Source organism: Myotis brandtii, unplaced genomic scaffold, assembly GCF_000412655.1.
Source record: "Myotis brandtii unplaced genomic scaffold, ASM41265v1 scaffold387, whole genome shotgun sequence".
Lineage (NCBI taxonomy): Eukaryota > Metazoa > Chordata > Mammalia > Chiroptera > Vespertilionidae > Myotis > Myotis brandtii.
Window position 1 is genome coordinate 481,430 of NW_005364855.1, and position 19,875 is coordinate 501,304.

Here is a 19,875-nt window from a genome sequence, read left to right on the forward strand (position 1 = left end):
TAAAATGAAACCAAAGAATTGAAGTGACAAGGCAATCAGGTGATCTAGTGGGTAACAAGTCTCTTTACAGAGAAATAGGACGTTGCTTTTGGCCATGATCATGGAGAAACAGTGAAGCTTCATAAAGGCAAATAAGAAACAGAAAGCACAATGGTGACTGCCAGAGGCTCAGGGGAGAGAGAAATGGAGTTGTTGTTCAATGAGTAAAGAGTTTGTTTTACAAGATGAAAAAGTTCAAGATCTGTTGCAAACAACATGAATATAGTTGATATTAATGAACTGCAGGTTTAATGATAAGATAGTAAATTTTTGTTAGGTGGTTTTTACTGCAATGAAATTTTTTGAAATTTTAAGCAAATAAAAAAAAACCACTAACATTTGAACAAATTCTTAAAAGCTGAATGTGGGCTAGCAAAGTCACTTAGTATCCCAGGAGACACAGGACATTCCACGGCTACTCACCTACTCCTCTGCTTTTGCACAAGCCTCCCCTCCCAAGTGCTAACACAAAGACTATAAAATTGAAAATTAAAAAAAAAAAAAAGAACAGGAAGTCTAAGAAAACCCCCCTTGGAAGTACTGACATACAGGTAGGAATCAGCTAACATCCCAGACTCCACCATCAAATGAAGCAAAAGCTGTCTGCCGCAGGGACAGGGACAGTAAATACTCATGCCCCATCCAGGCAAAGGCGGATTGCTGGTAGAGGAAACAAAATGATATCTGCTCTTATGAGGGAGGGAGGGAGGGAGGGAGGGAGGCCGGCCCTCTGTCTAAGCTTTTCCCCAGGTTTAAATAATAGCAGCTGTTGGGTGAGCAATAGGAATCACACACATCGGAACCTGCACAGAACTCTAAGAAAAACTCACCTGCTCCTGTAGGAAGGCAGGAAAGTCACTGAGGCCCAGAATTCTGTAGTGACATAAAAAGGAGGTTGGCCATAATGATGGAGGGAAAGAAAACACCCTGGAACAAAAGCCTGCCACTGATAAGAGGCAGAGGTCTAGCTACCATAAGAAGGGACAGGCGTCTTGATAAAGTCCCAATTCAGGTTTAAGTACACAGGCCTGCCTAAGACTGCAGCTGGAGGTAAGGGAACTACAACCCCACCCACTCCCCATCCACAACTCCACCCAGATTGGAATAGAGACAATAGCACAGAAAGAGGCCCCTGTGTCAATAGAGTTGAAGGCTGGCTGAAAGTTGAGGGTATAACAGGAACATTGAGAAGAAAAACTCTGTAGCACTCCAAGTCTTGCAGAAGTCACAAGGTAGGTAAAAGCAATGCATTCCTGAGAGAATTTGAAGTCTCTAGTGAATTGTCAATTCAATAGCAATAAGAAATCAATAACTCAGCACATCTACTGACCAAACTGACCCACCGCCACCCCTTCATGGACACTAATAACACACAGACTAAGAGGCATGTCCATTTCTTACATAATAATTACTTATCTCATCTCTACTGATGTTTTATATATAACGACATCCAGTAGATTAAAAATTACAAGCCACAAAAACAAAACAAAAAGTTACCTATTGTCAAAGGATAAAGCCATCAACATAATTGGACCTTGAGATGACAGAAATGTTGGAAGTATCAAATGGAGACTTTAAAATAATTGGAGACTTTAATTAAAATTTAAAAGAATCTAAAGAAAAAATCAGATAACATTCATCAACACAAATTCAGCAAAGAGTGATATGGGAAGTGATAAGAAAATGTTACAGAGGTAATTTGATATCAAAGATGAATTATTTCATTGAGCTTACAAAACACTGAACACAGTATGGAGAATTAGTAAACTTGAGGATAGATCAATAGAAATTATTCAAACTGAAAACTAAAGGGGGGAATGCGGGCATTTGCCTAGCATCCAGGATCTATGAACAATATCAAGCAGACTAATAATACTAATGTAGTTGAGAAGGAGAAGAAAGACAAAAAGGGGACAGAAGAAATTTTAAAAGATAATGGTTGTAAACTTATGAAGAGTTAGGAAGAATAGACTATAGATCTATTGAAGCTTAGAGAATCCCAAGCAATGTAATTACAAATCGCACACTTATGCATATCACAGCCAAATTGCTGAAAACCAAAGTTTAAAAAAAAAATTTTGAAAGCAGCCAGAGAAAGAGAGAAACATACATGGAGGAAAAAAGATCAGAATGCCAAAAGACATCTCTTCAGAAACTATGTAAGCTAAACAATAATAACGCAACATCTTTAAATGGGATGGAAACTGTCAATCTAGAATTCAAAACTCAGCCAAAACATTTCAGAAACACAGGCAAATAGATGTTACCAGACAAGCAAGAGCTGAGAAAAGTCACTGCCAGCAAACCTGCACTACAGAAAATATAAAAGAAATTTCTTTAGGCAAAAGTAATATGTTACTAGATAGAAATTTAGGACAAAGAAAGAGAACTTTAGAACTAGAAAAAACATCAGTAAATACAAAAACAAAAAGACTATTTTTATGATTTGTAATCCCTATTAAAGGTAATGTCTCTTTAAGGAAAAATAGTAATTAGGAAATATATGGCTTATAACACATATATGTAAAATATATTAAGAAAATAGCATAAACAATGGAAGAGAAAAACAGCATTACACTATTGTAAGATTCTGACATCATAAAGTAGTTTAATATTGTTTGAAAATAGACTATGAAAAGTTAATGATGTATATTGTAAACCCTAGAGTAACCACTAAAAATATAAAACAAAGAGGTATAATTAATAAGCCAACAGTGGAGATATCATTGAATACTGAAAAATAATCAAGCCTCAAAGAGCATAAGAAACAGGAAAATAAGGGCAAGGAACATGTAAGTCAAATAGAAAACAAATAGCAAGTTAGTAAGTAGACAGTAACCCAATCATATAAAAATGTTTAATGTACATGATCAAATCATTCTAAATAAAAGTTGGGGGAAATAATATTGGATTGTAAAAGTAACACCCAATTACATGTTGTCTATTAGGGAAAAAGAGGGATGTTATATAATGAAAAAGGAGTCAGTTCATCAGGGAAACAACAATCCTAAATGAGTATGTCCCTAATAACAGAACTTCAAAACAAGTAAAGTAAAAACTGGTAGAACTGAAAAGAGAATTAGACTAATTCACAAATGTATTTAAATATTTAAACCCTCGTCTCCCTAATTCTGACAGAATAAGGAAACCAAAAAAAATAATAATAATAAATTCACAAAAAACTAACAATATAGATGGCTTGTAGAACATTATTATTGGTGTGTGTGTTTTTGTTTGTTTGTTTGTTTTGTTTTTGTTTTTGTTTTTTTACTGTTGATACTATTACAGATGTTCTATTCCTCCCTCCTTTTGCCTACCTCCATCCAGCCCCCATCCTCCTTTCTCTCTGGCCATCACCACATTGTTGGCTGTGTCTATGGGTTATGTATAAAAGTACTTTGACTAATCCCTTCACCTTCTTTCATCCAGTCCCCCTCCCCACCTGCCCTCTGACAGATGTCAGATGTATCCATGTATCCATATGAAGAACATTATTAACCAACATGGTTAATTGATACTTATAGAATATAGACCAAATTGGCATTTATAGGATGCTCCACCCACCAATGGCATAATACACTATTTTCAATTGTACATGTAACATTCACTAATATAGACCATATTCTGAGCGATAAAACAAATCTGAGCAAATTTTTCAAAAATCAAAATCATACATCCTTGGAAAATCATGGAACTGAATTGGAAAACAATATAAAAAAGATATTCAAGATCCTCAAGTTTCTGAACATTAAAGCACATAATTCTAAATAATCCAAGGTCAAAGAAGAATTCACAATAAAAATTAGAAAATAGAATAGAATAGAGAGTCCAGAAATTAGCCCGAACCAATATGCTCAATTAATATTTGACAAAGGAGGCAAGAACATACAATGGAGCCAAGATAGTCTCTTCAATAAATGGTGTTGGGAAAATTGGACAGATATATGCAAGAAAATGAAACTAGACCACCAACTTACACCATACACAAAAATAAACTCAAAATGGATAAAGGACTTAAATGTACGACAGGAAACCATAAAAATTCTAGAAGAATCCAAAGGCAACAAAATCTCAGACATATGCCAAAGCAATTTCTTCACTGATACAGCTCCTAGGGCACTTGAAACTAAAGAGAAAATGAACAAATGGGACTACATCAAAATAAAAAGCTTCTGCACAGCAAAAGAAACCATCAACAAAACAACAAGAAAACCCACTGCGTGGGAAAACATATTTGCCAACGTCATATCTGATAAGGGCCTAATCTCCAAAATTTATAGGGAACTCATACAACTTAACAAAAAGAAGATAAACAATCCAATCAAAAAATGGGCAAAGGATCTAAATAGACACCTTTCAAAAGAGGACATTCAGAAAGCCAAGAGACATATGAAAACATGCTCAAAGTCACTAATCATCCGAGAGATGCAAATCAAAACAACAATGAGGTACCATCTCACACCTGTCAGAATGGCTATCATCAACAAATCAACAAACGACAAGTGCTGGAGAGGATGTGGAGAAAAAGGAACACTTGTGCACTGCTGGTGGGAATGCAGACTGGTGCAGCCACTATGGAAGACAGTATGGAGTTTCCTCAAAAAACTGGAAATGGAACTCCCATTTGACCCTGTGATCCCACTTCTAGGAATATATCCCAAGAAACCAGAAACACCAATCAGAAAGGATATATGCACCCATATGTTCATAGCAGCACAATTCACCATAGCTAAGATCTGGAAACAGCCTAAGTGCCCATCAGTAGATGAATGGATTAGAAAACTGTGGTACATCTACACGATGGAATACTATGCTGCTGTAAAAAAGAAGGAACTCTTACAATTTGCAACGGCATGGATGGAGCTGGAGAGCATTATGCTAAGTGAAATAAGCCAGTCAATGAAGGAAAAATACCACATGATCTCACTCATTCATGGATAATAAAGACCATTACAAACTTTTGAACAATAATAGATACAGAGGCAGAGCTGCCTCAAACTGATTGTCAAACTGCAGTGGGAAGGCCAGAGAGGGTTGGGGGGCAGAAGGGAGGGGAGTAAGAGATCAACCGAAGGACTTGTATGCATCCATATAAGCATAACCAATGGAATATTTTTTTAAAAATAAAAAAAATAAAAAAATAAAAAAAAGAAAAACAAACAGATAAATAATAAAATAAATTTTAAAAAAAGAAAATATTTTTAATTGAATGAAAATTTAAAAGAGCAGTGCTCAAAGTAAACTTTATATAAAAAGTACATCCTTACATAAGAAAACAAAGGTATCATATGAATATTCTAAGCTTCCATCTTAAGAAACTAGGAGAAAAATGAATCAAAACTGTTACAAACAGAAGGTAGGTAATAATAAAGATCAGAAATCAATGAATTAGGATAAAAAGTAAAATAATAGAGAAAATAAATTAAGGAAATTAAAAGCTGGTTCTTTTAAAAAACAACCTTTAGTCAGAGTGATCAAGACAAAAACAGAAATTACAAGTCACCACATCATAAATTATCAGTACAGATCCTACAAACATTAAAAGAATAGGGAAACTTGAACAACTTTATGCCAATAAATTCTATAACTTAGATGAAAAAGCTAATTCCTTAAAAAACACAAACTAAGAAGATTCACTCAAAAATGAATGTATAATATGAATAGCCCTATGTGTATTAAATAAATTAAATTTATAGTTTAAAACCTTCCCACACACACACAAAAAAGACTCTAAACACAGATGTATTCTCTGGTGAATTCTTTTACACTTCTTTTTTTTTAAAATATATTTTATTGATTTTTTTTTTACAGAGAGGAAGGGAGAGGGATAGAGAGTCAGAAACATCGACGAGAGAGAAACATCGATCAGCTGCCTCCTGCACACCCTCTACTGGGGATGTGCCCGCAACCAAGGTACATGCCCTTGACCGGAATCCAACCTGGGATCCTTCAGTCCGCAGGCCGACGCTCTATCCACTGAGCCAAACCAGTTAGGGCTCTTTTACACTTCTAAGGAAGAAATAATATTAATTCTACACAAAGTACTCCATAAAAGGAAGTACTTTGTGTACAGAAGAGGATCTAACACTTCAGAAATCATTTTAGAAGGCCCAAAATACCCTGAAAGCAAAATCAGATAAACATCAAAGAATAAAAATTACATTCCGCTATCCTTCATGAGCATAGATTTTTTTTTTTAATCCTCACCCCAGGAGGGAGGATATGTTTTCCACTGATTTTTAGAGAGAGTGGAAGGGAAGTGGTTGGGGGAGAGAGAAAGGACAAAGAGAAACATCTATGTGAGAGAGACACATCCATCAATTGGTTGCTCTACCAGGTGGGTACTGAACCTGCAACCGAAGTATGTGCCCTTGACTGGGAATCGAACCTGGGACCCTGCAGTCCAAGGGCCGACGTTCTAACCACTGAGCAACCAGCTAGGGTGAACATAGATTCTTTTTAACATTCTTAACAAAGTATTAGAAAATCAAATACAGCTATATAAGAATATACCAAGCCCCAGTAAGGCCTGGCAGGTTGAGCATCTACCCATGAGCCAAGAGTAAGTGTCAACTATTGATGATGGAATTTTAGGGAAAGGGTTATCGCCTACATTGCTGGTAAAAACAAACTGCTATACCATTTTTTATTTTTCAAAGAAATGTGGCAACGTTTTGAAATGGTAATTCCACTCTGGGAGTCTATTCCACAGGTCTTCAGAACATAGATATAAATATGCTTATTACAATTTTGGTTTTAGTGGCAAAAACTGAAAAAAAAGTATTACCCATTGATGGTTAGACTATGAAATAACCATACCTTAGGATATTATGCAACAGCTTTGTTTTGTTTTTTAATGGATTAGAGTTCTAGTAGCTGGGTGGAATGATTTCCCTTAGGCAGTACTGAATGAAAAAACTAAGTTGAAAATAGTTTCTAAAAAGTAATCAAATTTTTGTAAGCAGTGATCAAAAAACCTTGTATGAATGTGTGTTAATAACACTTATGATATAGAGAAAAATATAAAAGGACACAAAGTAGTTCTGATGCCATGAGTTATAGGGAGATAGACTGATATTGTAGGCTAAAGAAAGAAGGGGAGCCAAGAAAAAAAGTTCACTAAAAAATAAAGTTTAAAGTCTCCACACGCGTATACCTACTTCCATCAGAGATGTATTTGTGAACGCTACCCAATAAGTGAATTACTACAAAACAAAGCTTATTTCCTACAGATTGTAAATTGTGTCCATTCAAAAAACTAAGGCATAAAAGTAATAATAAATTCACATTTAAATACCATAAGTAGAAGCACCCCTGTAGTTGCTAGATGCGATGCTGCCCCATTCATGAATCGTTCAATTAAACCAATTGGATCTTCAAAAAAATTAAAATACAAAATAAACACCATACATGCCTAGCTTTGCGTGGGTTGTAAACATTAAAAGAGATTAACGCCTTTAGAATGTATCATACATATTCTAAGTACAATAAATGTGAGATATACATTTTTTGAAAGACTATGAAATAACCATACCTTGTAAACCATCACACACAAAGCAATTTGTAAACCACCACACACTTAAGCAATTTTTTACTAGCCCATACACTTCTCAAGTATTTTAAGCTATTAAAAAAATCATATGCTTACATGGAAAAAGCTTTTCTGGTAAGATTAAAAGTACTTAAAAGAAACTAAAACATAAATCTAAAAATATCTAGGGTATTATTTTTAGGTACAGTAAGGATCTAAATGAAAAAACTTAACTATTCCAGAATATGCCAGTATGGCCCTGCCTTTGGGCTTAGCTGCGCTGCTTTTTCCCTGATCTGCCTATACTTTAAGCCATGTTTCATTTACCTTTGAATTTCACTCTTTATTCTCAGCACAAGCCCTGGCACATAGTAAGAGATGAACCATCTCCCTTATTTTTCCTCAAAGAATTATGGATGCCTCTAATTGCACAGTCCCTTCAAGGATTGATTAGGTTGATATCTCTGGGCTGATATATATGAGGTTTCTTTGTGTTGTTGTTTTTTAATGTCCTTTTAAAGTGAATTTTGGAAGGAGTTAAAAATTAACCCAATAATAATCAATGACTATCTCACAGGAGCTGGATTCTAGATGGTGGTACCTCTTTTGTGCAATGTACTTTCAAAATTCTGGCTTATTAAGACTAAGTGAAAGGAAGAGAGCATTGGAATGAAATGGGAAAAATTACTTTACTGGAAATCCAAGTTCTAGTTTTGACTCGGCCACATTCTAGTTATGTTACCTTCACTTGACTTTAATTTCCTCATCAATAAAATGGTAATATGTCCAAACTACCTTATAGAATTGTCAAGATGAAACTAAAAGCACTCTGTAAACCACCACACACTAAAGCAATTTTTTACTAGCCCATACTTCTCAAGTATTCTAAGCTATCTATCTATATACATAAAAGCCTAAGCGACCGAATGACCAAACAACAGAATGACAGGTCCACGGGTCGCTATGACACACACTGACCACCAGGGGACAGACGGATCGAGCTTCCTCCTGTCTGGATCAGGCCTGTGGGGATCGGGCCGAATCTGGCTATCTGACATCCCCCGAGGGGTCCCAGATTGCAAGCGGGCGCAGGTCAGGCCAAGGGACCCACCGGTGCATGAATCTGTGCACCAAGCCTCTAGTTTATAAAGAAAACACAGCTACTTCAACCTTTAGCCTTGGTATAGTCCCAATATACTAAATAGACAGTTCAGTGTGCAATAATTCCATCAATGCTCTTTATAGACTTTATTTCTTTCTTGTTATACAATCTGAAAACAAAATATTTTGTGTTTGCTTAAGTGTCCTGTATTTATATCTAAAGTAGAAAAGCTAATGTACATTTTAGAGGATTTCACTCTTTAAATACCTAACCAATTTAATGTACAATTTCTTTCTAAATATCCTTTCAAGTAACACCTCTGATAAATTACAATTGACTCTGACCTATAAAACTGACTGGTTTTTAAGTTTTTTCTTCTATTGTTCTTCTGCAAAAAAAAAAAAAAATGTATTCCTATATTCAAAGATTTTTTATCAAGGCTAAAATTCACATCATTTCTAAATAAAATATCATCCATCAAATCTCTTTAGCAACATGAAAAAAATCATTAGATAATAAATATCACATAAAGGGTATTTTTAAAACTTTATTAATCAATCATTATTATTTTTGTTTTGGCCAAATAAACTTTCCTTAAACTCATTATAACACTGCATGCCCTACTGTCCAAGTATATCTCAGGATTTATTTTTGGAAAAGCAAGTTTTTTTGATATGGCAAATGACAGAACTTTAACCAAAACACCATAAAGTCATCAGCTCTAGAAGATAACAGAAAAAGAGTTGTGAAATCACCACAGTTGCCAAAATACCTTTTTCATTTGTTTTCTTCCACTTGCAGTTTTGATTTGCTTTTCTATAAAAATAAATAAATAAACTATCTCCACGAAAAATTTTTGCCAGTACCTGAAACCTTTGGTCTCTCAGATAGAAGCAATTTTTCCCCATGCATTTTGTTTAAAGGAACTTACAGCATTTGGTCCATTTATCACAAATTACTTCGTATTATAATTTTCTACATAAGTCTTGCCTCCCCTACCTGATTTTCAGCACATTAATGATGATGTCCTACCCATTTTCGTTTAAGATTCCAGATACATGGTGGAAGCTAAATAAGTATAGGTCAAATGGATAAGTAGGCATTTCTATGTAGATAAGATGTTTTATTACTTTTATTATATTCATCTGACTTTAATAGCTTTATCAAATAGCAAAGTGCATATTGGCCAGAAATTACTGGTCTACAATTACCAGTGTGGTTCTGTAGCAGTTGCCTTCTAAAAGTTTTTGGTTTAGATCTCATAATTTGTTTTAGTACATAAATTAGCAAAAGAAGAACTGGCTTCTATATGGAAGTAAACATTCCAGTCAATGTATTCTAGTAAATGTAGTATGTCACTATAATCTACAACTTAATGCATGATTTTATTATAGATTATGTTGACACATGACATCTACTAGAAAACCTCTGAACACAGCATTTATATGTACAATACTCTCACTTTTTTGCTCTACTCTATAACAAGACTAAATCTGTAAAGTCTATTTACTCATGGAGGGAAGAGTAACACAAGGGAAGTTCAAAGACTTTCCAGTGTTTGAATCTCTGCTTTAAACCTAACTGGCTATTGACCATGATGCTATTACTTTGGTGAAAATCAGTTTCCACATCTATACAATAGAAACCAAAATATCATGCATGCATACTCAATAAGCATTTTTTAATACAGAGGTAATCTCTTTATATATACAGTGCACTCCTGAAACTTGTTTAAAACTAAATTATGCCAGAAACAAAAGAAAAATTATAAAATCTGTAATTACACACAATCTATTAAATACTGTCATTAAAAATAGATATATAGTACTTTGTATGTTTTGTAATATATTTTTCAGAATTAATCAGCTAACTCCTTTAAGCATTTTCAGTAAAGATTCACTATTCAACACACCTAATGATTTCTTTGTCTCAATTGTGTATCAAGATAATAAACCCTGTTTCTCATAACTAAAAGGAGCACTTTCGTTTTCCCTTTTTTCTATTCAGTTTGTTAATGAAAGGCAAAAAGTAACATTTTCAAATAGTTTTTCAAACATGGAAAAATTGCAAGGGGGGTTGAGAAGGATGTCACTTGGCAAATACTGTCACACAATAGCTAAAAAAAAGGCATTCATGAAATGATGTTCATAAGTCAAAATTCAATGTGTAAACGGTACTTTAAGGGTCTCAACATATAACATTCAAAGTCTCAATTATTTAAAAGTGAACTATACATACCTGTCTACTAAAAGTACATATAAATAAAGTAATACATGAAAAGCACAGTGCCTAACTTCTGCATTATAACAGCTGTTCAATGAAGAGTAGCTATTTTATTTTGTTGCTACTATTCATTCTGAATTGCTGCTTTTACTAAAAGAAGCATCAATATATTGTAGTCTATTATCATCAAGCACTATGTACAAGGTTCTATGTACTAGATGCTTTCCATACATAACCACAATTTGAATCCTCGAAAAAAATTCTGCAATGTTGACATTTATTCTTGTTTTTGTTTTTTTATTAACTAACTAGAGGCCCGGTGCATGAAATTCGTTCACGGGGAGGGGGGTATCCCCTCAGCCCAGCCTGCGAGTAGACTATTACCATCAAGCACTATGTACAAGGTTCTATGTACTAGATGCTTTCCATACATAACCACAATTTGAATCCTCGAAAAAAATTCTGCAATGTTGACATTTATTCTTGTTTTTGTTTTTTTATTAACTAACTAGAGGCCCGGTGCATGAAATTCGTTCACGGGGAGGGGGGTATCCCCTCAGCCCAGCCTGCACTCTCTCCAATCCGGGACCCCTTGGGGGATGTCCGACTGCCAGTTTAAGCCCAATCCCGAAGATCGGGCCTAAACCGGAGGTTGGACATCGCTCTTACAATCCTGGACCGCTGGCTCCTAATCGCTCACTTGCCTGCCTGCCTAGTCACTGCTAATTGCTCCTCCCTGCTGGCCTGGTCGCCCCTCACTGCCTCTGCATGTCGGCCTGATCACCCCTAACTGACCCCCGTGCTGGCCTGGTTACCTCTTACTGCCCCCCTGCCGGCCTGGTCGCCCCCACCTGCCCCCCTCTGCCAGCCTGGTTGCCCCTCACTCCCCCCCTCTGCTGGCCTGGTCGCCCCTCACTGCCCCAGCCCCTGCCGGCTAAACTGCCCCCACGCCGGCCTGGTCGCACCCACCTGCCCCCCTCTGCCAGCCTGGTCGCCCCTAACTGCCCCCACCCTGCCGACCTGGTCACCCCCAACTGCTCCCCTGCTGGCCTGGTCAACCCTCATGGCCTCCCCGCCAGCCTGGTCGCCCCACACAGCCTGCTGTTCAGTTGTTTGGTTGTCCCTCACCAACCCCCCTGCCGGCCTGGTTGCCCCAAGCAGCCTGCTTGTTCAGTCATTTGGTCGTCCCTCACTAAGTCCCCTGCCGGCCTGGTCCTAGGCAGCCATCTTGTGAGGGCATGAGGGTTAATTTGCAAATTACCTCTTTATTATATAGGATCAGGAAACAAGACTTGGAGAATTAACTTGCTCACTCAGGTAACAACTGGTTAGAGGTTTCAAATCCAGCACTAACTCTACTACAAGGTTTCATTTTGCAAGAAAATAAATTTCAGAAAAACTGGAGTGAATTATGGAATGGCTAATAGAGTTGAATATATTTCGCTAGAGATAAAAAGACTTAGGTAGGAAATGACCACGATATTGGCACTGAGCTACTGAAAGAATTATCATATGGACTGCATTCCTCAATTTGATCTTTCAATAAGTATGTTAGCACTATACAATCAGTCAGTATATTAGGCACTGTGTTAGAAGCCAGTAAAGTAACAATGAAGAAGATTCATATCCTGCTCTCATGGGACCTATTATTGGGAGGGGACAAGGCAAATCAAGAAGCAATTACAGCAGAAATTTTGCTATGGTGCCAAAGAATAAAGACTGGAGCCCAGCATATTCTTAAAGCAAGCGATGATAAATAAGAGTCACACAAAACATTATGTTTAACAATGATTGTTATAACATGAGCAGGAGTTAGGCAAGGTATATGTGTGACACAAAAAGAATCTAAAATGAATTATATTGATGAGCTAGTTTGAGTGTTTAGGCAGAGTTTGAAAAATGTTTATTTTTGTTTCTTAACTGGAGAAAATATAGCTAGGGAAAAATGGATGTAAATTAATATCGTTCTTAATTTTCTCAAATTTTTGAGAAATTTGAGAAATGCATATGACAGAAAACTGTGCATACAAATAAAATGTGTTCAATAAGTTTTCAAATACCCATTTGAGATCTCTATCATCTAACTTCCTTTATTGTGCATATGTTTGTATTGCAACAATGTTTGAGTCTAACTAAGGGACCTAAGCCATAAATCAGACATAGCTTAATCAACAGAATCTTGGCTTAACTAGGGATTTACAGATCAATAAACTATTCTAAATTATAGTACAACAGCACAAATTTAATGTTTCTATTAAAAAATTAAGGGCACTTTTAATTACCTGTTGATAGAAGTTTTAGTTGACTCATTAAAGAAGAAGCCTAGAGGTTTACAATTTCTAAATAATCATTGTTGATTTTTATTTTCAACTTTCTGTAACTGATCATGGGAACTGTATTTACAGTTTTGTTTTGTTTTTCTTTTTGAAAAGCTCAGATACTTCACCTACTTGATAATGTTAATGGCAACTTTTATACCAGCTACATAGAAACTTCTTAAGAGTGACTTTCTCAAGGTCATGGAGCAAATCTCTGGTTAGACAGGAATGGAATTCATGACCTCTGACTGCCAGAAATTTTCTACCCACACTCGGAAATTTCTGCTCCATAAGTGTAATTTATATGCTCACTTTCAGAGGCAGGAAAGTTCAAGTCTTTTAGGGCAGGGGGTAAGGAGTAGGGAGAGAGTAGTTTTTCTGTCCAATCAGTTGCCACACCAGTCCTTCATAGTTTTGGAAAGTAATTTTTACCCACATTATCTCATTTCACCCTTTCCACAGCCCTGTAAACTACACATTTTTCTTCCCATTTCACAGACTCAGGTTAAGAAATTTAACCAAGGTCATTTAGAGTTAGTAAGCAAGAAAGTCCTGACTCAAACGACTATTTCTGCCACTTAACCCAGTCCTGATTCCAGTATGTATAATATTAGCAAATACCTAATAATTAAATGAATGAAGGTTTTCTTTACAGTTGTCTATTTCATTTTTTACAATAACCCATCTTTGTTGCTGTTAGGTATTGGTTTGTTTTTGGGAGGGCAGTGATGCTTCCCTATTTTGTAATGAGTTTGCTTGTCAATCTAAAAAAAAAAAAAAAAAAAACAAAAAAAGTATTACCAAACATGGAATTTGAAAAAACAAACTTTGGCCCAGCTGGTGTGGCCCAGTGGTTGAGTGTCGACCTAGGAGGTCACAGTTTGATTCCCAGACAAGGCACCTGCCAGGGTTGCTGGCTCAATCCCCAGTGGGGGCTGTGCAGGAGGCAGCCTATCGATGATTCTCTCTCATCATTGGTGTTTCTGTCCCTCTCTCCCTCTCCCTTCCTCTCTGAAATCAGTAAAAACATATTTAAAAAACAAACTTTGTGTGTTTTCCCCCTTTTTATATAAGTGAGGGGCTTTTTAACTGTAATTCTTGGTCATAATGTATATGGTGTGGAGGATATGTACAAATATAGGTAAAGAATATAAAAACATGCATTAATATTACATATACACATATATATCTACTTATGTAAAATGGTGAATATATGTATTATTGTGAGAAGTCCCCTCTTATCTACAGTTTTGCTTTCCAAGGTTTCAGTACCCTTAGTCAAAAAAAACATTACATGGAACATTCCAGAAATAAACAATTAATGTTTTAAATCATATGCTGTTCTGAGTAGCGTGATGAAATCTCCAGCCATCCAACTCAGTCCTGCCCAGGATGTGACATCCCTTTATCCAGCATGTCCACACTGTATATGCTCCCCACCATTAGTCATTTAGTAGCCAGCTAGGTTACCAGATCGACTGTTGTGGTATCGAAGTGCCCGGGTTCAACCTGGGTTCAAGTAACCCTTATTGTTGTTGTTAATCCTCACTTGAGGATATTTTTCATTGATTTTTAGAAAGGGAGGAAGGGGAGAGAGAAGGAGAGAGAGAGAGAGAGAGAGAGAGAGAGAGAGAGAGAAACATTGATGTGAGACACATTGATTGGTTGCCTCCTCCATGAGCCCTGACCAGGGCCAGGGATGGATCCTGCAGTGCAGGTACGTGCCTGTGACAGGGCATTTGAACCCACTACCCTTTGGTGATGATAGTAATTCGGACATGCCAAAGAGAAGCCATAAAGTGTTTCCTTTAAGTGAAAAGATACATATGGATAGTAGAAAAAAATATACAAAGTGTTCCATACAATCCAGTTTCAGGTATCCACTGGGGTCTTGAAACATATCCCCCACAAATAATCGGGGACTGTATACTTGTAAGCATGGTGAATATAGCACTTGCAACACAATTCCTGGGTATCTAGGCCAGCAACTAGTAATATGGCAGCTTCTGTAGCCTCTGCTGGGGTAGGAAAACTATCCCAAAGCTCTCCCATTTTCCCCTCTCTCCTTCCCTGCAGCAACACAGCAAGACGCAACGGCTTCCTGCTAGTCCATCTGTACCTAAATAGCAATATTGTTTGGACCAGTCCAATCATTATACTAACAAATATTTTAAAATATATGCCATAGAATTAGCAACAAAATAAAAGTGCAACTTTAAGTGAGGGGGAAAGAAGTGGGAGAAGAAAGACCATACCAGGGCAGAATTCTTTGGGTGTATATCCTATAATCCACTGCCAGACCAAAACAAATTTTTATAGAGCAATATGACTACTCAAGTAGCCACTTTTATGACAATAAACACCCAAAACCGAAAAATCCTTTTGTAACATAATTACTGAGAATATACAGGGAAAGTAACCATTTAATCCACAGCATGTGTTCTCCACCACAGAAATGAAACGCTGACATCAGATGGGGTGTGGCTGGTCTAGGCCCTGAGAGTGAATTCTGGCCAGCTGAAGTCAGACAGTCCTCTGGGCAGGCTTGGGATCTAGAAACCACCAAGCAGGTCTCATAGAGCCTAAGGCTGTTGACCTTCTGGGCACAGGGCAAGGCCCATCTGTTTACATGCATTTTGATTTTGGGAGGGGTGATTGTGGTGGATGAGTTAAGGCAGTGGTTACAGGGTGTTGCCAATAATTTAATTTTAATTTTTTTACCCTTACATTTTGTACATGCTTAAGACGGAAAACTGTGCAAAACTTGTAGACTGAAAAACAAATAAATACGAATTTTAAAATGGAAAATAAACTAACATTAGGCAAGATATAAATATTTCCACTCTACAATCATATAGTATTTTCAAAATGTAAATGATAGAGGTAAACTACTAAAACCTATTTTAGGATTTATTAATGAAAATGAAAGTTGTTTTCTAAAAGAAAAAGTTAACCATGGTGTCCATTCTAAATGAAACTGTTTTGGGATTTTTTAGCTCTTTTTCATTCATTAATTAACATGGAAGCATGAGTGGGGAAACTTATCTAAAAAAAAAATAACTTTTCAAATGAGTTTGTACCATTTCTAGCTTTATAGAATAAACTACTTTGTATTAATACATAAATCAACTACATCTAGATTTAAGAATGTGACACTGTAACAATGTTTCTTGCACAATATAAAGAAAACAAACTGTTTGACACCCCATTTTAATGTAATTATTCTAATGTTAATTTGCATAAATATGAAACTCCACACTTACCATTTTGTACAATGGTGAAAATGTCCAGGACCTTTACATACTCACTGTTTAACAATATCACTTCACTGATAAGGTTACTCAATACTAGCTTAACCAACACTGGCTTGAGTTCAAAATGCCCTCATTATAGGCTAGAGGCCTAAGCTTAGAGACACACTTATGTGTCTTTGCAGAGATTAAAAAGAAAAAACAACACAAAACCACTATATTTAAGACCAAATTACTTCATTAAGCTGATAACAGCCTGCTTCAAGATGTGACATCTAAAACTCACTCTGAGTCTATTAAAGTCCATGTTTACCTTTCACAAGAGGTGGGGAAGTAATCCCTGAGGAGCATATAAATCTTTAAATGGCCAGAACACTATCGCTATTATTATATGCCTGATGCGTGCTCTTGGGAATGACCATCAAGCATCCTCGTTTGCTCTTTCCGGGGCCAGGGAGAGTGAGCACACCAGGGCTTGCAGTCCCTTCCCTGTCTGTACACACATAGGCTGCAGCTGTAGTAAACAACCACCAGCCAAGAGTTGCTAAGGTCAAGGTCTCAAATGCTATACGAGGACCAGCTTCTCCCAAATGACAGTCAGTTGTTGAAAAGGAACTTTGTGGATAAAAAAATATTAAGGGCTCATAACCACAACAATTTTCATTCAATAAATAGCCATACAAAGCATTCCAAAACAAAGTTTAGCTGACCGTAGTGTCTTTTAAATATGTATTAATAAATCACTGAAGCACTTCACAAATAAACAGAAACCCCTCGAGAATGTTTTGTTTAGCAGACACAGCTCTATTGGTTACACAGTTTTAGTTCATAAATTATGAAAATTTTATGGGAAAATATTCCAAATTGTATTGTACCAGCTTAAGCATATTTCATAATAGTTAGGAATTAGAAAGTAGAATTATAAACCTCTTTCCTAAATACATTACAAATGTCTGCCAATTCTGGTACCCTCAAATTGCTCTCTCTCCAACTCAGAGCAGCTTAATATACTCTAGGTAGTCTTCAGAGAGAGCAGGCTGCAGCGATAAAGAATACCTTATGCAATTGAAATGTTTGTCCTTCAACATCCTATTTCTACTAAGCTTCTACAGTTAAACATTTTCTAGCCTAAAAGTACACCCCTTTATCATAACCAATTCCTATGTATTTTTATTTAAATGTAAAAAAAAAACATTTGAATGAGGTCTGCAAATAGCACAACCAGGTTTTTTGGATGGTGGGAGTGGGGGGTGGGATGGGGGTACTGTTTTGATTAAATACCAGTTCCAAAGAAAAAAACATAATGAGGTCTGCAAATAGCACAACCAGGTTTTTTGGATGGTGGGAGTGGGGGGTGGGATGGGGGTACTGTTTTGATTAAATACCAGTTCCAAAGAGTATTTCTTAGAAGATGGTATACACCCACTCTTCAAAGTGACCACTCCTATCCCCATCACAAGCTGCTGCCTGTAAAAAGCCACCAAATTTATTTTAAAGCATTTACTCATCTAAACAACTCTATCCTCCAGTAAGAAAAGGGCATGGAGGCGGCTAGGTGGCTTTGCAGAATGACGTGTATTTGATTGGCAGATGTCTATGAAGCCACTAGATGCACATGCACTAAATGTAAATAGAGCTGCTCATCTCCCCGGTGTTACAGGGAAACTGAGCGAATACTAAAGCTGATGGAAAATAAAATATCTGAGTGCTCCAGGAGAATTCTATTAGCCAATGGAATTGCTTAAAACAATCCATATAGAGCCATTCTTAAACCATCTGCACAGTTAAATTAGAGAGCTGACAATATTAACCACACAAACTGTTTATCCAGATTACACATTCCGTTGTACTAATACTCTTTAACTCAACACAGTCCGGCTTTTATCAACTGAATTAAGGCTATTACTATTAAAGTATGCAAAAACTGGAAGAGCAGGCTGAAGGGGGTTGGGAAGCTGCGGGGCATATAACAAAGGAATTGGTACTTTTTCCCAAGCATTTGCCTCAAATACACTTCGAAACAGAACTGTTGAGTGCACCCCACCCTTTTCCCCAAAGATAAAAGTTTCCAAAGTTCTAATAGGCAGTTCTCTACCCAACAAAAGCAGGATTGATTCTCCCGGTAGGGGAGCATCTAACAAGAACACCAACTAATGTCGCGGAGGTCAAGTCCGAGTCCTCAGAGCGAGCTTCTAAGGCAAGAAGTGGCTCTTAGGCCGGCTAGCCAGGCTTCCAGGCCAGGGTGGACGTGCAAAGTTGCCCCTTGTCAACTCAGGCCGAGTCCCCCGTAATTGAAAATAACAGCCACGGGGCAGCCCCTGGCTACTTCCATGGATGAGGCACTGTAGCAAGTGACAGTTACACATCATTACGACCAGAGACAATAATGAATGTAGCACCAGGACCACTATTCATGCCAGCAGTGTCATCTCCGCCTTAACCCCTTCCCCTCCACTCTCTCCAGCGCACACCCTGAGCCCACACAGCCCGGTGCGGCAGCTATTGACCGAACTCGCTCTATTCTTGGGGGCAAACTACTTCCACAAGGACCCCCCCACTCCTCCCCAATTCAGCCCTGGTGTTTTATTTCTCATCTTTGGCAACTGTCAGGCAAACACAGCAACCAACAATTCCACTAGGGATAGAAAAACATTTGCTTAATTCACGTTACTTGATAAGTTCTTTTTAAAAAGAGAAAGAAACGTATATATTGGGGAGGCGGGGGGGGGGCTCCTTCTTTCTTCTCCACGAATACGACGGACGTTACTTGCTTTGCAATAGCATCGCCCTCCCTGGGCCCCCTCCCGCTTCCCAACACTTTCCCCCTTTAAGAACACAGACCAACCAAAATGATTTAACTTGAGCGGATGACAGAAGGAAAATAAAACATGTTAAGAGAATACGGTCTGATTTGGGATGGCAAAAAAAAAAAAAAGAAAAGAAAAGAAAAAAGAGGAGGGGGTTGTTTATTTTGATAAGAAACGGAATCGGCACAGACCTGAACAGAAGCTGCAGAGCAGGAGAAATTGTTTTCTTTCCCTCACACAGAGTCCCCCTCTCTCCCTTTCTCTCTCGCACGCGCGCGCGCGCACTCACACACTCACTCTCGCACACACTCGGCGGCCACCGCGCACACTCACACGCACCCTCGCACACGCACGGGCAGAGCCTCTCAGCTGCTCTCTGCAGTTCTCAGGAAATGAATGGGGGGCAACCCAGGGAACTGTTGTACTTGCAAATGACTTACCCGGATCACATGATGCGCTAAATGTAGGGTGGGCCGGTGGGTGGAGGCAGCCGAGCCGCGAGCCCGGGTCTAGCGTGGGGAGCCTCGCCAGGCCCGCATCGAATTACCCCGGGGCCCCGCCGAGGGGGTTGCAGGACGCCGTGCTCCTCCCTTGCAGCCCGCAG

At 37.7% G+C, this 19,875-nt stretch overlaps 1 protein-coding gene across 1 annotated transcript in view; it reads right to left on the minus strand.

The window, feature by feature from the left end:
- KLF12 (Kruppel-like factor 12) overlaps window positions 1–19,869 on the minus strand; it is a 449,138-nt gene extending 429,269 nt beyond the window's left edge. The window contains exon 1 of the mRNA XM_005872669.2: window positions 19,712–19,869. The gene's annotated coding sequence lies outside the window, so the exon portion shown is untranslated. The remainder of the gene's footprint in view (window positions 1–19,711) is intronic.
- Between the last annotated feature and the right edge of the window lie 6 nt (window positions 19,870–19,875).